Source organism: Oryctolagus cuniculus, chromosome 9 (genome assembly GCF_051225735.1).
Source record: "Oryctolagus cuniculus isolate XC-2025 breed Fujian yellow rabbit chromosome 9, ASM5122573v1, whole genome shotgun sequence".
In the NCBI taxonomy this organism is placed as follows: domain Eukaryota; kingdom Metazoa; phylum Chordata; class Mammalia; order Lagomorpha; family Leporidae; genus Oryctolagus; species Oryctolagus cuniculus.
In genome coordinates this window covers 44,921,482-44,943,065 of record NC_142875.1, presented here as the reverse complement: position 1 = coordinate 44,943,065, position 21,584 = coordinate 44,921,482, and the positions used below count along the sequence as shown (strand labels likewise).

General features: G+C 36.7%; 1 pseudogene; it reads left to right on the top strand.

The window, feature by feature from the left end:
- The first annotated feature begins 16,991 nt into the window (after positions 1 to 16,991).
- LOC100347234 (S-phase kinase-associated protein 1-like) lies at positions 16,992 to 17,820 on the top strand (annotated as a pseudogene).
- The last annotated feature ends 3,764 nt before the right edge of the window (positions 17,821 to 21,584 follow it).

The following is a 21,584-nucleotide window of genomic DNA, read 5'->3' as shown; positions in this document are numbered from 1 at the left end:
CAACTTATATTTGATCAAGGATCTAAAACCAATTCCTGGAGCAAGGACAGTCTATTCAGTAAAGTAGGGAAAACTTGATTTCCACATGCAGAATCATGAAGCAAGACCTTACCTTACACCTTACACAAAAATCCACTCAACATGGATTAAGATCTAAATCTACGACCTGACACCATCAAGTTATTAGAGAACACTGGAGAAACCCTGCAAGATATAGGTACCGGCAAAGACTTCTTGGAAAAGACCCCAGAAGCACAGGCAGTCAAAGCCAAAATTAACAATTGGAATTGTATCAAATTGAGAAGTTTTTGTACTTCAAAAGCAACAGTCAAGAAAGTAAAGAGGCAACCAACAAAATGGGAAAAAATATTTGCGAACTATGCAACAGATAAAGGATTGATAAGCACAATCTACAAAGAAATCAAGAAACTCCACAACATCAAAACAAACAACCCACTTCAAAGATGGGCCAAGGACCTTAATAGACATTTTTCAAAAGAGGAAGTCCAAATGACCAACAGATACATCAAAAAATGTTCAGGATCACTAGCAATCAAGGAAATGCAAATCAAAACCACAATGAGGTTTCACCTCACCCACCCCGGTTAGAGTGGCTCACATGCAGAAAACTACCAACAACAGATGCTGGAGAAGATGTAGGTAAAAAGGGATACTAACCCATTGTTGGTGGGAATGCAAATTGGTTAAGCCACTATGGAAGTCAGTCTGGAGACTCCTCAGAAACCTGAATATAACCCTACCATACAACTCAACCATCCCAAAATTGGAATATACCCAAAGGAAATTAAATTGGCAAACAAAAAAGCTATCTGCACCTCAATGTTTATTGTAGCTCAATTCACAATAGCTAAGAACTGCAATAAACCTAAATGCCCATCAACAGTACACTGAATAAAGAAATTATGGGACGTGTACTCTATAGAATATTATACAGCAGTCAAAAACAATGAGATCCAGTCATTTGCAACAAAATGGAGGAATCTGGAACACATCATGCTGAGTGAAATAAGCCAGTCCCAGAGGGACAAATACCATATGTTCTCCCTGATTGGTGACAACTAACCGAGCACCAGAAAGTAAACCTGTTGAAGTGAAATGGACACTATGAGAAACAATGACTTGATCAGCCCTTCTCATGACAATGAAAAACCTAATACTTTATCCCTTTTAGTATTTTTTTTGTTCTACTTAATACTATTGGTTGAACTCTTTAATTAACATACAAATATTCTTAGGTATTTAAATTTAACTGAAAAGTCATCCCTGTTAAAAATGAGAGTGAGAATAAGAGAGGGAAGAGATGTACAATTTAGGACATGTTCAATCGGACTTGCCCCAAACAGTAGAGTTAGCAATGTCCCAGGGGATTCCAATTCAATCCCATCAAGGTGGCATGTACCAATGCCATGTCACTAGTCAAAGTGATCAGTTTCAGTTCACAATTGATCATGATGAAAGGATAAAGAGTCAAAGGGATCACATAAATAAGACTAGTGCCTGTTAATACTAACTGAAAGAATTTAAAAGGAGAGAATGATCCAACCAGGGAAGTGGGATACATAGCAGACTCATACAATGGCAGATGCCCGAAATAGCACTCTGGCCTCAGAATCAGCCCTTAAGGTATTCAGATCTGGCTGAAGAGCCAAAGAGAGTATTACAAGGCATGGAAAGCCAAGACACTCTGGAAAATAAAAACACATACCTAAAAAAGATCTCTGTGAGTGAGATTCCAGTGGAAAGAACGGGCCATCAAAGAAGGAGGGTACTTTTCTCTGAAGGGAGGAGAGAACTTCCACTTTGAATATGACCTTGTCTAGATAAGATCATTTTTGGTGAACTCAAAAGGCTTCCATAGCCTTGGCAACTCATGACAAGAGCCTAGGGTGATAACTGCTGCCATAAACAAGAGTGTCATTTATTAAATCAACAACAGGAGTCACTGTGCACTTACTCCCCATGTAGGATCTCTGTCCTTAATGTGTTGTACAATGTGAATTAATGCTATAACTATTACTCATACAGTACTTTACACTTTGTGTTTCAGTGTGAGTGCAAACTTTTGAAATCTTTACTTAATATATACTAAATTGATCTTCTCTCTATAAAGATAATTGAAAATGAATCTTGAAATGAATGGAATGAGAGAGGGAGAGAGAGATGGGAGGGTTGCAGGTGGGAGGGAAGTTATGGGGGGAAGCCACTGTAATCCAAAAGCTGTACTTTGCAAATTTATATTTATTAAATAAAATTTTAAAAAAGAAAATATCTAATATAATATATGCAAAGCAACATAGAATCTAAACATAGAAAAGGAACCATTTAGTTACACAAGCCTTTAATAAAGAACTTGAGAAACCTAATACCACGAAAATAAAGGAAAGGAAGAAAGTTGGCAGTATACTGATTAACCCTTCTCTGCCTTAGGTCTTGTTCTGCCTCATTTTCCTGTCATGGAAATTCATCCAATGCATGAGATTGGGGCAGAGTATTAGAGTAATTGAAAGTTTATTGCCAGGGAAGCTCACTAGGGTTGCCTGATGGCTCTCAGATTGGACCCAGTGTCTAACCACAGGTTAGGATATTGGAATAAAACTAACTTCTCTCTCACACTCTCTCTGTCTCTCTTTTCTCTCTCCTTTCTGCTTCCTATCACTTCTCATTCTCTCAAATGTCAGGAAGAGTGTAGCCCAAAAAGCTTCCTGTATCTAAGCTAGTAGGGGCATGAATCTCTTAACTCTTTAAGCTTGATACATTTGTTCTCCCTTCTTTGCAGTTTACATTTTGTTGATAACTTTTCTTCATCTCTTTACCACAGGATTATCTGATTCTTTAATGCTTGGGAGAATTGAGGCTTAAGGGAGTTAGCATTATCTCCCTATTTTTTATTGTTTGAGTATACCATAACTGATATAAGATGGCAAACCGTGTTGGTCAAAATATTTAGGTTTAATTGATTATCCCTACTTTTACATTGACTAAGTAACTTTAAGCTCTGACAATCTTCTAGTTTTGAAGCACTTCCTGTTGAATTCCTGGGACTCTCAAAAGTCTGCCAGGACCATTGGTTACTCCAGGTCTATGTGTTCTCTGTCCATACAAAAAAAGAAGCAAGTGTTCACATAAACACTTGTTTGCCTTTTCAACATTTAGTATTTAAATTATCAGCAAAAATATTATGCTACTATCTTCTGGCAAAGTTTTGATCAACTGCTCAATGTTAATGTTATTTGACAGCATGTAACTTGAATAATCATTCTTGATGTACTAAATATTTCCTAAATATTTTATATGTATTGATTTATTTTAAATAATTTTGTTGCTTTATATCCATTTGTTTTATTGGGGCATGTATAATAAAATTTGAAGTTGAACATTTTAATGAAGTATTTAATTATAACTAAAAAGCATCAAAATATAACTTTTAAGAAGGATATGTCATTTATAAATATATTTATAAAAATGCAAGGATATATGTATATCTAAATATATGGTGTGAATTCTACTTATAAAACAGATTATGTGGCAACAAAATGACTTGAACAATATAGTTTCTAAGATGTTTAAATTCCATAGAATAATATATAATTTATATTTGATCATATCTTCATACTAGATCATTATTTACTGTTTAAATATCTATGGCGTGAGATCATTGGGTGCAATATTATGAATGGTTAAAAAAAGTTGTGTACTGACAAGATCAAATTATATTTGCAGCAAGATCTCAGAATCCATCTTCTAATTTTCAAAAAAAAAATGCAGTCAGTGTGGAGGCATAGCATGTGTGCTTGTGTTTTGATAAAAGGCAGTTTTATCAGTTTTTTAGTTTCATCACAGTAAAGGGTTTTTAGGTGCTACATTATATTCATTAAGTTTGCTTAAGCAAATTACTTTTCTTCTTAATTTAAACCCACTGTATAATAGTTACCTTGATTTCAACAAAATGTAAATTGGGAAAAATATACAGAGACATACAGATATATAACTCATGACTGAAGTGACTTTATAAACTATCAAGTAAATCAAGGCATCTAAAAGTGAGGGCAATTATTCCTTTTGTGTAACTACCCTGGGGCATCAGGAGAAAGGTGGAGGCAAAAATAAAACTGGGGTGCATGCAGCTGTAATAAAGAAGGCTTCACCACAAGAGATATAAATATTCACTAATTGAGGTACTATTTTTATAGTTTAAATTAATAGTAGCTACATTTCTATTCCTATTTTTTCTCTAAATACACTCACAGACAAGACAAATTTAAGTAAACTTCTCCAAGGGCTATCTGTGGGCAAGGATCTGTCTTCTCTCCTAACACTCAGAGGAGAAAATCTTGTCTCCATTATTCATTAATGGTTACATGTTCTGAATCTGTATGGCAGTCTTTTTTTTCTTTTAAAGATTTATTTATTTATCCAAAAGTCAGAATTACACAGAGAGAGGAGAGGCAGTGTGTGTGTGGGGGTCTTACATCCGCTAGTTTATTCCCCAACTGGCCACAATGGCCAGAGCTGCGCCAATCCAAAACCAGGAGCCAGGTGCTTCTTCCCAGTCTCCCATGTGAGTGCAGGGGCCCAAGAACTTGGGCCATCCTCCACTGCTATCCCAGGCCATAGCAGAGAGCTGGATCGGAAGAGGAGCAGCTGGGACTGGAACTGGGATGCTGGCATTTCAGGCCAGGGTGTTAACCCGCTATACAGAACTGGCCATACAGAACTGGCCCCTGTATGGCAGTCTTAACCTTTACTGCAATCTTCATAAACTAAAATCTCTATGTAAAAATGTACCAAAAAGTAATTGTTAAAAACTTGATAAAAGGGGCTGGCGCCATGGCTCACTTGGCTAATCCTCCACCCGCGGTGCTGCCATCCCATATGGGCGCCAGGTTCTGGTCTCGGTTGATCCTCTTCCAGTCTGGTTCTCTGCTGTGGCCCAGGAAGGCAGTGGAGGATGGCCCAGGTGCTTGGGTGCCTGCACCCGTGTGGGAAACCAGAAGGAAGTACCTGGCTCCTGGCTTCAGATCGGTATAGCTCCATCCGTAGCAGCTATTTGGAGGGTGAACCAACGGAAGGAAGACCCTTCTCTCTGTCTCTCTCACTGTATAACTCTACCTGTCAAAAAACAAGAAATACATAAATAATAAAAAAAATCTTGATTAAGAGGTAGAGTTCATTTTGGTGCAAAAATATTGAAATCTATAAGTCTTTTGATGTTCAAGGGAAATGCATGCTTTAAACTGTACAAGGACTTCATATTTTTGGCACCAAAATAAACTTCCATTTTCTGAGAACTTATTTAAATATCCCCCATATCTCCTCATTAAACACACAGAAAAAAACTCTAACTATAATGAAATGGAAGATATTTCACATTTTTCTTGTCTAACACTTTGCCCAGCCATCTCTGTTCATGATGATTTTTGCATTCTGTCCTCCAGTCAAACTTACTGCCCACTGCTTCATGATGACTTTGGGTCCTTTCTTTCTTTTCTTTTCTTCTTTTTTTTTTTTTTACTCAATAAGTAGATTTCTGCTGCTCTTGTCAAAAAAAGCAATCATGAAGGTGAAAGATATGCTCATTTGCTTTAGTATAGCAATTATTTTATGATGTATTATGTGTCCCAAAATATAATGATATAAAATCAAATATGCACAATGAAATTTGTTTTAAAGAAGAAAATTAAGTTAGTTCAAACCTTAACTACTCTATCTTGATTTTCTTTGCATCCTAAATTTAGCTGGTGTTTATTTATGGATTATTAACCAATACCTAGATGTATTTGATAAAACCACACTTAAACATATTTTTAAAAACATTGTATTTGTGCAGTTTGCTCCTGAAAAATATAAACTTGATGATGAGACTTTTTTTCATAATTTTTAAATTTCCAATTACATATTAAAAATGGTAAATTGAAAATGTTTTATTATTTAATATGTGCAATCTAAAAGAGATGATGTCACAGACATTAAAATATGATGGTGGTTACCAAAGATTTGGAGAAAGGGGGAAGGGAGGGTTGGGAAAGACGGTTAATGAGTGCTAAGTTATAGCTTATAGGAGAAAGAAGTTTGGGGTTTCACTACGCAATAGGATGACTATATATAGTGAACTTTACATTTCTGTCCTTTAAATGTGTATGTTTTCACTATAAAGAAATATTAAATGCTTAAAGATATATTTACCCTGATTGCACATTAACGAATGTATACATTCAATAAAATAACACATAGTACCCCATTAAAAAAAGAGGAAATAAGAACTTTTCTTAATATATTAAATGATTGTTCTGATTAACTAGTAATGAATAAAAGATATTTCATTATATGTGATTATAATGATACACAAAATTTAATTTTCTGATTTTAAATCATATATATGTACATACACATACATATATAATGCATCAATTGTAAGTAATTACAATTACAAAAATGGAGACTTCTTGAGGTGAGGTTAAAAACATAAATGATAAACTAAACTATTCTGTATGGGAGACTGATATCCTCCATATTTTTTAAGATGTATTTATTTATTTATGTGAAAGGCAGGGTTACAGAGAGATAGAGGCAGAGAGAGCTCTTCCATCTGCTGGTTCACTCCCTGAAAGGCCAGTGCTGAGTCGATCTGAAGCCAGGATCCAGGAGCTTCTTTTGGGTCTTCCAAGCGGGTGCAGGGGCTCAAGGACTTGAGCCATGATCTATTGCTTTCCCAGGCCATAGCAGAGAGCTGGATTGGAAGTGGAGCAGCTGGGACATGAACTGGTACCCACATGGGATGCCGGCATTAAAGCCAGCGGCTTTACCTGCTAGGCCACAGCACTGGCCCCCTCCATATCTTTAAAATCAAGTTTGACTCCTTTATGTTATAGAAAGATGTGGTCTCTTAAATGAATACGTGCATAGGAGATAGCCAAACAATTTTATCAAGTATGTCAACTTACTTAAAAATTATACTACCTTGTTGCCATCACTATCCTAAATAATTTGAGAACAGCAATGACAACCAAAAGAGAAGGAAAAAAAAATGGAGAGATGATTGCAGACAGAAAGATATATTTCCTTTGCTTATATTTAACACTATCTTATTTCTTAATTGTTCTTCACATTTCACACATTTTTACCTGTTACTCTCTAAATTTCCCCAGAGCTCACTTAAAAAATATACAGCAGGTAACTTTTTAGGAAGAATTGTGTATTATTGCTGTCCTTTAATAAATCAAATTTTATTCTTTATCCTACCCCTCATAAAAAATAAGCAGAGAGCACCACCTGTCTTAGAAGCAGATGCGTTTAACACAGAAATTTTTTAAATGCCATAATGATGACAGAATTAGTTTCTCATATGAAAGCTGGCAGGTAAGAATTTGCATATCTAAGATAAATCAACTGCAGAACTAAAATTATAGATTCTTTATATATTTATGTTATGCATCTTAAAATTTAAAGAAATTCAAAATCTATGCAGATTCTTTCCTTAGAAAAACATCTCTAAACCTACGCATTAAATAATATAGTTATATTTCAGTGCTATTCTATAAGTAAAACACTTGTTACTTTGCTCCTTTTTTCTGTCATTTACTCACATAAGCCCATACCAATCTGTGTATATTGCTTTAGAAGTTTGTTGTGATGTCTTAGAATTAATATGTATTAACCCATATAATAAGCAACATAATATTGATTGCAGTAGGAGCACTTTTTTATTCTCCTTATGTTTCATGCAGTTACTAATTTTTATTTAAAGTAGTCTAAGTCAATAGTCTCAAATATTATCTGGCAATATATCAGATTTGCTGAGAACGGAGTAAACACAAGGAACCAATAGTTATTGTGTATTGGATTTTGGATTTCAGGAAGCCATGTGCTTGAAAACAATAGGATTTTGGTAAAATAAAGTAAGACTATAGATGAAGATATTATTAGCTAAGCTGGGCAAAAAAGAGCTACAAATATCTGTCAGCACATCTCCAAAATTTCAGAAAATTCTTCATTATCTGCTTCACTGTGCTTATATTAATGCTACTGATATCCGTCAAGTATTTAGAACTTATGACACTAGCCTATAGGTAGAACAATTACTTTGAACAATAAAAATCAGTGTGTCTTGTAGAGCACAATTGTTTTTTTGGAATGGCAGAGTTAGTGAGAGAGAGAGAAGTGAGAGACAGAGAGACAGAGAGAAAGATCTTCCTTCTGTTGGTTCACCCCTCAAATGGCCGCTACTGCCAGCGTGCTGCGCCGATCCGAAGCCAGTAGCCAGGTGCTTCCTCCTGGGTTCCCATGCAGGTGCAGGCGCCCAAGCACTTGGGCCATCCTCTACTGCCTTCCTGGGCCACAACAGAGAGCTGGACTGGAAGAGGAGTGCCAGGACAGAATCCCATATGAGTGCTGGTTTGGTTTGAGTGTTGGCTGCCCCACTTTTTTTTTTTTTTTTTTTTTTTGGACATGCAGAGTGGACAGTGAGAAAGAGACAGACAGAAAGGTCTTCCTTTTGCTATTGGTTTACCCTCCAATGGCCGCAATGGCCGGCACTTTTTGGCCTGTGCACTGCACTGATCCGAAGCCAGGAGCCAGGTGCTTCTCCTGGTCTCCCATGGGGTGCAGGGCCCAAGCACTTGGGCCATCCTCCACTGCACTCCCTGGCCACAGCAGAGAGCTGGCCTGGAAGAGGGGCAACCAGGACAGAATCCGGTGCCCCGACCGGGACTAGAACCCGGTGTGCCGGCGCCGCAAGGATTAGCCTAGTGAGCCTCGGTGCCGGCCTAAACATTTAATTTAGTGTTTAGAAGGCTTACTATGGGCCGGCGCCATGGCTCACTAGGCTAATCCTCCACCTTGCGGTGCCAGCACACCGGGTTCTAGTCCCGGTCGGGGTGCTGGATTCTGTCCTGTTTGCCCCTCTTCCAGGCCAGCTCTCTGCTATGGCCAGGAAGTGCAGTGGAGGATGGCCCAAGTGCTTGGGCCCTGCACCCCATGGGAGACCAGGAGAAGCACCTGGCTCCTGCCATCGGATCAGTGCAGTGCGCCGGCCGCAGTGCACCTGCCACGGCGGCCATTGGAGGGTGAACCAACGGCAAAGGAAAACCTTTCTCTCTGTCTCTCTCTCTCACTGTCCACTCTGCCTGTCAAAAAAAAAAAAAAAAAAAAGGCTTACTATGTTTTGATGGAGTAATATATCAACTATATTTCTTTTTTCCCCATTTTTTCCTGAGTGAAGCATTTATTTCCCCATCTTTATTAAGGTAGAATAAAGACTGTATATATTGAAGATATATAATATGTTTCAATGTGCATACAGAAGACAAAATGATTACCGCAATGAAGTTATCAATCAATTCATCTAATAGTCATTGTGTGTGCACGCACACGCGGCTTGAACACAAGATTTATTCTGATAGCAAATTTCAAACATATAACACAATACAATTAACTGAAAACATATGCTAAACATTAGTCCTTCCCAGCTTATCCATCTATTATTCTTTGACAGATATCTTCCTTCTCTCAGATGCATCCCTGGTAACCACCATTCTATCCTTGTTGCTATGCTTCTCATGTAATAGTAGCTTCCAGGTGAGGATTGCAGCATTTGTTTGCCTATGCCTGGTTTATGTCACTCACCATAATACTCTTCAGTTTCATATCTGTTGCCACAAATGACCACATTTCTTTCTTTTTAAGGCTAATAATAATGCCTTGTAGAAATATTTACTACATGTTCTTTATCATTTCGTTTGTTGTATAATATTTTGCTTCTTTTTATAACTTCACTATATAAAAAGTGTGGCAATGAACATTGGAGTGCACATATATCTGTGTGATTTTATTCTCTCTAAACTTTTTCCCAGAGATAGGGTTACCGGATCTTATCACAAATGTATTTTTACTTTTTGAGGAAATTTTACACTGTTTTCCATATGCATATGGCTAAGACAATTTAAAGCCTCATCAACAATGAAAAGCATCCTCTTGAATCCACATCCCTTTTTTTGTGTTTGCTGATGGTCGTTCCAACAGGCGTAAAATGGTGTCTCTTTTTCATTTTTATTCATTTTTATTCATACTTATCTGATTAGTAATGGTGTTTTGCACTTTTATACACGCACACACATTTCTATGGCCATTTGTATGGTTTTTTTTTTTTTGAAAAAAAATTAATTCATGTATTTGCCCATTTAAAATTCTACTATGTGTTCTTTTGTTTGCTGCATGAGTTCTTTGCATATTTTGTATATTAGCTTTTACCAGACAACACTGTTTGTAAGTAATTTCCATCTGTAGGTCACTTTCTCCTTTCATTGATTGCTTCCTTTGTAGTGCTAAAGCCTTTTAGTTTGATTCACTCCTTTTTTTCATTATTCTTTTAATTTTTAATTGGTTTTAAGAAATTCAATATGATTTGTAGATACAATTCTAAGAACATAATGATATTCCCTTCCTCCCTCCCTCCCCTGCTTTCCACCTCTCTCCTACCCTCTTTCCTTCTCCCTTTCTTTAGTTTTTGTGGCAGCACATTTTAAAATTTCATTGCAGTAATAAGGCTTAATACTTAAGAATGCAACACATGTTTAAGTTTTCACTTTTTATCACACTAAAATTGTTTATTATAAAACCATTAAAACATCATTTAAAAGCTCGATTTTGCAATAACTGAAACCACAACAGAATTAAGAACACTTGCCCCACACCTATCTCCATCCCCACCCCTTCACTGCACAATCAAACTGGATCCTTGGGTCGGAAGCTCCAGGCAGGAGTCTATCCACAGGCAACGCCCTTGTTCCTGTTCCAGGTTCCCGCACAGCACAAGCGCGTGGTCTGGGTCACGGGTTCCGGGCAGACGCCAGCCTTAAATGAAGCTCCTGGAGGCCCACACGGAACCTTGCAGGCCCTTGGCCCACGCTCTTGCTCGATTTCGGTGGATCTGAAGCTGGAAAGATGCTCACACGATCAGGAGCATCACAAGGGTCTGTAGGAAGGGTTGTCTGTAAATGAAGATCAGGACTCCACCCAGCGGGTCCTTTTCCATATTGAATAAGGCTATGCAGGTCCTCTGGAAGGCCGCCAGCATCTCGCAGTTCACGCCTGCTCTCCTGTTGCAAACTGCGCCCTTGGACACAGGCTGCTGGCGGGACTGGTGTCGACTTAAGTTTTGACTTTTGTAGTCTGTGCTATTGGTATCATATTGAAATAATTTCTAATACCAGTATCAATGAGATTTGCTCATATTTTTTAGCAGTTTAAAATTTTGTATACGCCGGCATCTTGTGATATGTTTGTCATATTTAGCCCTTGCTTATATTCCTGTGGAACCGTAGTCCTCCTAGTTTTTACCTCTTGAATATTATAGTTAGTGGTGAATTAAGCCTGTGATTATAGAGTGGATTAAAACTATGTCTTTGCAAAAATTAATGCAAAGAAAAGCATGGAGGGAAGAATGGGAATTAAGGGAAGGAGGGAAGAGGGAGAGGAGTGTTGTTATCTCTTTATAACTGTACCTATAAAATACATGAAATCTTTTTAGAGCAATAAAATAAATAATAAATAAATAAATAAATAAATAATAAAAATAAAAAATTTCAAGTCTGTAATACATTTTCTGTTGACCTTTGTGTGTGGTTTAAAATGAGTTTCCAATGTGATTCTTCTTAAGTGGTTATTGGTTTCTGATCCACTTATTAAAATTGGTACCTTTATCTCTTGTGTGCTCTTGTTGTATTTACCAATGAGTAGTTAACTGAGTAGGTTACTTCAGAGTTCTTTCTTCTGGTCCACTGATCTCTTTAGCTGTTTTATATTCGTGCCATGTTGGTTGGCTGAGAATAACTTGGCAGAATAATTTGAAATCAGGAATTAGAATGCCTCTATTTTTATTCTTTTTTTTCTAAAGACTTATTTGGTTATTTGAGATTTTTGTGGTCCCAAATAGGTTTGGGATTGCCACGAGCGTCTCGGGGAGTCTGGCCAGCTGACTCAACCCAGGGCCCGCGATGACGGTTTCTCTGGCGAGAAAAGAACGAACGACATTTGTCGGTCTTCAGTAGACTTTTAATTAGAGAAAGTAAACGTGACAGAGGTAGAGAGGAAGGAGGAAAGGAGAGGAGAGAAAGAGAGCTTCCTCCTTACACCCGCGGCTTATATACAAAATGCGACCAATCAGGAGCAAGCTAGAGTCCATGCATCGGGCACACCAATCCGGTCTCTGTTCACGTGAAGGGCACGTGTCCTTCGGCCAATCAGGTGAGGTGTCACACCGCACGCAGGCAGGCAGGCAGGCAGACTCACTGCAGGGGTCCTGGCGCCATCTTGTTGTTTACCGCAGCCTCCATCCCTCTGCCTCTGGAGAGCCCCGCCCGTAGGAAAGCCCCCCAGTCAAAACCGAAAGTAAAAACATCCGCCTAGCGATGCCGCCGCGGACTATTCCCCGACATGGGATTTTTATAAAATTTTGTGGAAAAATGTCATGGGGATTTTGATATTGATCACACTGAATCTGTAGATTTCTTTGGGTAGTACAACATATGGATTTTAGTGTACAAATATTCTACCTCTTCTGTTACATGTACACTTAAACACTTTATTGATTTTGATACTATTGTAAATGGAATTTCTTTCTTAATTCCTCTTTTAGGTAATTCATTTTCAATGTTTAGAAATTGAGTTTCATATGTTGATTTTAATACCTAGAAACTTCACTGAATTATTTTTTAGTTCTGAATGACCTTTTGTATTATTGATGAGGTCTTTGGAATTGTTATGTGTCAAATCAAGTCATCTGCAAACAGATATTTTACTTCTTCATTTCCTATTTCTATGTCCCTCTTTGTTTTGTCCAATTTATCTCACAAGTATTTTTAGTGCTATGTCAAATAGAAGTGGTGAGAGTAGGCATTTATATTAGTGATCCTAGAGGGAAACCCTTTAGATATTCACCATGAGTGTGATGTTAGCTATGAGCTTGCCAAAAATACTGCATTGCGTTGAGGTACATTACTTTTACAATTAATTTTTCTGCAGGTGAGGAGATGATCATAAAGTTTTTCCCTTTCATTCTACTAATGATATATATCACATTTATTGATTTGTATATGCTAAACCATCTTCGTATCCTAGGATAAATCTAAATCTTTTAGTGATTCTTTTAAGTGCTATTGAATACAATTGATGGTATTTTGTTGAAGGTTTTTTTCATTTATGTTCATGAGGGGAATTGGTCTATAATTTTTTCCTTGAGCCATCCTAGTCTGATGTTGGTATCAGTGTAATGATGGCCTCATAAAATGAGTTTAGAAGTATTCCCTCTTCCACTATTTGTAAGACTTTAACAAATATCAGTATTTATTCTTTGTAAAATAATTTGTATAATTCACCATTGTAGTCACCCAGGATAGGGCTTTTTTTTTCTCAGGGATTTTTTGCTTTACACTGATTTAATCACTTTACTCATGATTGGTCTGATAAGATTTTTTCTTTCATCCACATTGAATTTTGGTGGATTTATAGATGTCTAGGAATTAAATAATTTCAACTAGGTATCTCCTTTATTCTTAGAGGTCTATCTATAAGCTTGTCAATTTTACTCCTATATTCAAGAAACTATGTGAACTTACCCTGATTATTTATTTATTTTTTTTTTTTGCTTTAAAGTCTATTAAATTTAGTCGAGGTTTGATTATGGATATTTTTTGCCTTCTGCTAACCTTGGGCTTAATTTTTTTTTCAGTTATTGTTGTTTCTTTAGAGTAAATTTAGATAGTTTTTGTTTTTTTTTAAGGTCATTCTGTTTCTTAATGTAGATTTTCCTCTCTGATACTCCCTCTCTCTGTCTGTAACTATACTTCTCAAATAAATAAATTAAATCTTTAATAAAAAATAAAAAGATCCTCCCAACAAAGAAATGTCCAGTACTGGATGGTTTTACTGGAGAATCAACCACTTTTAAGAAAATAATTAATTCCAATTCTTGATAAACTAGTCAAATGCATTGAAAGGGAAGGAATCTTTCTAAATTCATTCTATAAGGCCAGTACCACCTTCATTCCAAAACCAGAAAAAAGATACAACAAAGAAAGTGAACTATAGACCAGTCACTGATGAACATAGATGCGAAAATACTCCATAAAATACTAGCACACATCAGAAACACATCAGAAAGATAATTCACTTGGACAAGTGGGATTTATCCCTGTACATAAGGATGGTTCTGCATATGCAAATCAATACAGGTGATATATCACTAACAAATTGAGGGCTAAAAATGATATGGTTTTCTCAATAGATGCAGAGAAAGCATTTAATAAAATACAACACCCTTTCATGATGAAAATCTTAAGCAAACTGTGTACAGAAGGAACATCCCTTGACACAATCAAGGCAATAACCAAAAAACCCAAGGTCAGCGTCATATTGAATGGGGAAAAGTTGCAAACATTTCCACTAAGATCCAGAACCAGCTAAGGATGCCCACTTTCACCATTGCTATTCAGTACAGTCCAGGAGTTTTTAGTCAGAATAATCAAGAAAATTAAATCAATGGGATACAAATTGGAAATGAAAAGGGTAGATTATTCTTGTTTGCAAATGATGTAATTGTATATATTTGGGAACAAAAAAACTACAATAAAAGACCATTGGAACTCATAAGAGAGTTTGCTAAAGCTGCAGTGTATAAAATTGACACACAAAAATCAACAGCTTTTGTATACTGACAATACCATGGCTGAGAAAAAATTTATAATATTAGTCCCATACACAATAATTGCAATTTAGATACCTTGGGATAAATGTAATCAATGGTTGATAAATATGAAATATATTTTAAATAAGCTGACCAAATAAAAAAGCACATTAGCAATATTTTGAAATATGCCATATGCAGAACTACATATAATTGTAATGAAGCTGTCTAAAATGGCAAAATCTTGAATTTATTTAATTTAAATTTTGTTGTTAAAGCCATAGATTTTAAAGCACAAAAATATAAGGAAAAATTATATCCTTTAAAGGCTAATTACAATTGAAGACAAGAAAATTACTGAACTATATATCCATCTCAAGGAATTATTTATAAAAACTGCAAGATAAGCTCCCAAAAATGTAAAATAAAGGGGATAATAAGGAATAGTAAAATAAATAACAAATTAGAAATAAGACACAATAAATCTATTCAAAAAAGCAAATTTCTTATGTAATAAAACTGGTAAACACAACCACAGAATGACTGATTACCCGGTCAAGGCAAGTGTGTGATGCAGAGGTTAAGTTGCTGCTTGGAATGACTCCATTCCATATAGAGTGCCTGGTTTGTGTCATGATCTGTTTTTGACTGAGCTTCCTGCTATTGAATACCTTGGGGGGCAGTATATGATGGCTCAAGTACTTGGGCCCTTTCTGTCCACCCAAGAGAGTAGATCGAATTCCAGCCCTGGGTCAGTTCTGGCTGTTTTTGGATTTGGATAGTGAACCAGCAGATTAAAGATCTCTATTTGTCAGTAGCTTGTGACCTTTCTCTCTCTCTCTCTTTTTCTGCCTTTAAATAAAGTTAAAATAAATTAAAAAAAAAAATGAAAAGGACATAGGTGTCTGTCATCAGAAAAAAACATTAATTGTAGCTGCTATAGACATTTCAATGTAATAATTAAAATCTATATGGAAATACACCAATATTTAGATGCTATAGAAAAATTCCAATTATTTGTTGTCAAAGTAAATTGAAAACACTAGTAAGCTGAGATGGCAGTATTGTGACACTGGTATCCCATATTGGAATGTTGGTTTTAGTTCAAGATATTCTGCTTCCAATCCAGGTTCCTGCTAATTCAACTGGGCAAGCAGCAGAAGATAGTCCAGGTACTTGGGCTCCTGTGACCCATATGGGAAACCAGGACACAATTCCTGGCTTTGAGATTGGTCCATACCTGGCTCTTGTGGGTATTTGGGGAATAAACAAGAGGACAGAGGGTCTCTTTATCTATTTTTGTTTCTCTTTCTCTCAGTCACTCTCCTTTTGAGAGAAAATTAAAAAAGAGAAAGAAAGAAGAAAGAAAATCTTAAAACCAGAATATCAAAATCTACTAAAGACAGTAGTACTAAACTAATTAATAAGTCAATTTCAGAAAAGAAAATTGATGCAAACAGCTTTAAATACTAACATATAATGTCCAACTATATGAGAAATTTGGTTTATTTTCACATAACGAAAGTGAGAGACAGGTTTTGGGTGCAACAGGTCAGATACCCCTTGGGACACCATATTCTAGATTGGAACACCTGGGTTCAGATTCTAGCTCCACTCCTACAATCAGTTTTGTGCTAATGTATACCTTGGCAGGCAATAGGTGATTGCTGAACTAGTTGGGTCTCTACCACCCATGTGGGAGACTCGAACTGTGTTCCTAACTTCTGACTTCATCGTGGCCCAACCCTGACTATTGCAGGCATTTGGCATGTGAACCAGCAAATAGCAGATCTCTTTTTCTCTGTCTGCATGTCTATTTTTATCTCTCTGCTTTTCAAATAATTTATTTTAAAGATTCATTTTATTTTGTTTGAAAGGCAGAGTATGAGGGGGGAGAGAGAGGTCTTCCATCTGCTGGTTCACTCCCCAAATGGCAGCAATGTCTGGGGCTAAGGCAGGCCATGGACAGGAGCCAGAAGCTTCTTCGAGGTCTCCCAACTGGTGCAGGCACCAAAGTCCTTGGCCCATCTTCTCCTGTTTTCCCAGATGCACTAGCAGGGAGCTGAATAAGAAGTGGAGCAGCAAGGATTCAAACAGGTGGCCAAATGGGATGCTGGTGCTTCAGGAAGCTGCTTAACTTGCTACACAAAGTAAAACTTAAAAACAAACAAACAAACAAACAAACAAAAAAACCCTTTTGGTAGTGGCCTTGTTGTCCTCCTTTCTCTTCTTGCGTTGATGCCACCCCTCTCTCGTCAGCCTCCAGCCCGCCAGCCCCTCAAACCCGAACACCATGACTTCAATAAAGTTGTAGAGTTCTGATGGAGAGATTTTTGAAGTTGATGTAGAAATTGCCAAACAGTCTGTGACTAGCAAGACTATGTTGGAAGATTTGGGAATAGATGATGAAGGAGATGATGATCTGGTTCCTCTACCAAAGGTTAATGCAGCGATATTAAAAATGGTCATTCAGTGGTGCACCCACCACAAGGATGACCCTCCTCCTCCTGAAGATGATGAGAACAAAGAAAAGCGAACGGGTGATATCCGTGTCTGGGACCAGGAATTCCTGAAAGTTGACCTAGGAACACTTTTTTGAGCTTATTCTGGCTGCAAACTACTTAGACATCAAAGGTTTGCTGGATGTTACATGCAAGACTGTTGCCAATATGATCAAGGGGAAGACTCCTGAGGAGATTCACAAGACCTTCAACATTAAGAATGACTTCACTGTTCTCTCTCTGTCTCTCTCTGTCTCTCTCACTGTTCACTCTGCCTGTAAAAAAAAAAAAAAAAAAAAAAAAAAAAAAAAAAAAAAAAAAAATGACTTCACTGAAGAAGCAGCAGCCCAGGTACCCAAAGAGAACCACTGGTGTGAAGAGAAGTGAAACGTTGTGCCTGACACTGTAACACTGTAAGGATTGTTCCAAATACTAGTTGCACTGCTCTGTTTATAATTGTTAATATTAGGCAAACAGTAGACAAATGCAGCAGCAAATCATTTGTTTTAGCAGAATATCGTCCTCACTGCATGTGTAGTTTGAGTACAGATTCCAAACCCGAGTTTCTTCTAGTATGATTGAAAGTTCCTGTTTACTTTGCTCTGAATAAAACTGAACTGTGGGTTCTTGATAGAAACTGGCATTTTGGGCTTCCTCTCTTCTCACAAAGTGATTTCTGCCTAGTTGATTGTCCAGTTAAATTGAGTGATCTTTTAAAAGTTGGCATTGTAAATAAAACAATTTCCAAAAAGTTTTCTGAAAAAAAAAAAAACACTTTTTAAAATCAGTTTTCTTTAGTCTTGAGTTTAGCATCCCTTGTACATTGGGCTTCACAGCAATTAATGTGATGAACCACAATGAAAAATTAACGTTTAAAAAGAACGCAAATTTTTCTTGGTGTACCCCTCCTGGAAGCTGACTGAGACAGACATTTTGCTGCAACGTAAGCTCAATGGCGGCCTTGATCAAGTCCTTCTCAGTTGCTCTCTGCTATATCCCTACATCATTAAGTGCAGGTTGCCCTAAGACATTGAAGGCATCCAGAAAAGTACTGACAGCTGAACGTGGCTGCTCACAGTCCTCTCAGACTCGATTTCCCCCTCAGCCCTACCCTTAAATTCAACAGTATCTATCTCTATCAGCTTGAAGGTCACATAGCTTCCCAGGTGGGCTTAATGGGCTTGCCCCTCATCTGGGAGTTGTTTACTTGATTGGCAGAAGGCGGAGGTGGAGAAACATGCCTGGGCTCAGCTAACTGCTGAGATCGCCCACATCACACTGCTGCAAACTAGAAGCTCTTTCTATATTTACTTAAAAGACTAATTTTGAAGGTGAAAACTATAATTTTGACAACTCTCCTTTTGTCTAAATCTTCTAATAAAACAGAATTTTGAAGTCAATAATTGACATTTTTCAAACACATACCACATGCTAGACACAAGTACTTTGAATGCAGTACATTTTAATTCTCACAAAAATGAAATTTAATGTTGTTTCCCGCCTGACAAAATTCCAGGCAATAAATCTGACTGTTCAGCTTACAAATGCCCATCCCTTGAGAAACCAACTATGTCCAAAGCCTGCATCAAGATGTAACTGCTTCCTGCTACTACCACATAATTAGATTTAGAATATGAGGTGGGGGGGAGAAGCAGTTTTCAAAACAAGGAATTGAAAGTGGAATATAGAAAGGTAGATGTCCAATTATTTATTCATAAAGGAAGAAACAAAAGGCAAATGGGATTTCAAAACTTATGTTTACAAAGTTAATTACTCAGAATATGTATTTGGATCCATTAAGACTCTGTTTAAAAGCGATAGGATTAAATTATAATATTACAAACTTTAAAAGTTAATTTTCAATAAATCCTGAGAAGTCTTACATTTTAACCCCAAAAGCTATCACTTTAATGGAATTGTTACTAATGCACAAATGACATACATTCCGTAATGTGTATTACCTAAAATCTTCTTGATAACTTTTTTTGTGTGTAAACACCAACAGCTACATATTTAATTAGTGAGTCTACAAATATCCACAAAGTTTCACACACAGAGAATTTTTCACTATTCTAAATTTGTCCATTGATTTAGAATTCAATATTGAGTGGTATAGTGTCAATGAAGATTCATATGAAAACTTGTGGCTATTGCACATAGCCAATGTAATCTGGATTTACTACTGAGCTATCTTTGAGCTATGAACTGAAAGGAATAGATACACTATGGTGTAATGTAAAACAAATTGAACACATGGCTGAATTCACTAACCTTGACATATGGCAGAGCAGTATGTTTGTCTTTACACATACATTTCTATCTATATATCTATCTATCATCCATATACCATCACTATCATCTATTTATACATCATCCATCCATCCACTCCCTATATGTTTATCCACATACAAGATATTCAAGATTTATCATGATTCAGCTTACAATTTTTTAACATTATTTTAGGGAAAGAGGGCCCCTGAGGAGGCAGGGTTAGAAAAAAAAAAGTGGACCTTGGACAAACTCTGGGAAATTCTATCCCTCTGGAAAAACACAAAACTTAAGAAAACATACAATTTAAATAGACCAAAAAGAAGGGAAGTGGACCAGGATGGCACATAAGTTAAGGGTATGGAAACTATTAATGCCAACTACTGACCCCATCCCATAAGTAGACAGAGGTGGGGGGATCCAACCACCAACCCTTACTATATGCACTAGGTTAAGAGTCAGTATGTCACAGATGAGGGGGAAGAGAAAAAAAAAAACACATAAAAAGAGATCAGCTCCACTGGGGTGATGACTCCCAGCTCGGGGGCCCTCCTAGCTCTGGAGCCCCTCTTGCAAATGGGGAGCTATGTCACTTATTGCAAGTAAACTCACTTTAACTTTTTCACTCCCCTTCAGACTTTTATAATTATTTCTATACTATTTCAAATCTTCAGACCAGGAGAACCTGCTCCCACAAGAGGACGTGACAATAATGATGGTGCAAAAGTGATACTAGTTGGTAGAAATCATACTTTATAGTTTGAATTTTGACCTATCTCAAGCTATCAGGGTTCAGTAAGATATTCTCTCTGATGCATAGCCGCCAGCTTCCAGTCAGCCACATGACCAACAGGGTATGCAGTTGGTATTCTACAGTATACTTGCTGCTAAACTGTGATGTTATATAGATTATGTGTAGTAAACACATTTTTAATTGCCATATTTTAAACTAATAATGGTTCTATTTTTATTATTAATATAAAAAGGATTGATTGCATGTATTTCATAGATATAATTCCAAGAAGAAAACCATACTTCCTTCCTTCCCTCGCTCTCTGCTTCTTCCTTTCCTTCTTTCATTCTTTTAAATTTTATGATAACATACATCCACCTATTTTATACTCACAGGCTTAATGTTCAACTAAATATGGTGTTCACCAAGTCAAAAGTAGAAAGACCACTGTTCCATAGAAATGTAGCAAGGGTTATAAACAATAATCAAATCAAAAGATGTCAGTTTCACTCTTACAAATTCAGTTTTTTTTTTCTTTTTTGCACTCTATATATTATCTACCACAAACCAGAGAAAACATATATTTGTCTTTTTGGTCTGACTTATTTCACTAAGCATAATGGTCTCCAGTAGTATCTATTTTGTTACAAAATACAGGATTTCCTTTTTTTTTTTTTTCTGACAGTAGTATTCCATTGATTATATAACCACATTTTCTTTATCCAGTCATCTGTTGATGGGCATCTGGGTTGGTTCCACATCTTACCTATTTGTGAACTGAACTGCTATAAATATGCTGTTGACTTTTTTTGGGAGGGGGGCAAATTCCCAGGATGTGGATGGTTGGGTCATATGGTAGATATATTTTTCTGTGCACTATTTTCCATTATGGTTGTGCTAGTTTACATTTCCACCAGCAGTGTTATGGTACCAGTTTCTCCACATCTTTGCCAGCATTTGTTATTTTTTGATTTTTGGATGCTAACATTTCTAACTGAGTTGAGGTGAAATCTCATCATGGTTTTTATTTGCATTTCTCTGAAGGCTGGTGATCCTGGGCTCCAACCTCATTATGACTCAAAAATCACCTATATAGAAATACGCAAATATATATGAATATACACAATGTGTATTTTCATACTGATATTTTATATAGTACAATATAGTTTCCTTAATCTATATTAATTACTGGTTTGAGAAAGATGAAAATTATTTCTTGTAGAGCATTGTGGAATACAAACAAGTTAAGCAATATAACATCTATACATATGATTTGCTTTGTGTAACTATCTCCTATCAGTTCCATGACAAATAACTCAGTGAAGTCAAGCAGAGAATAAAGCAGCTTTCATGCCGAACATTCTAAATTGTTGGATAATAATAT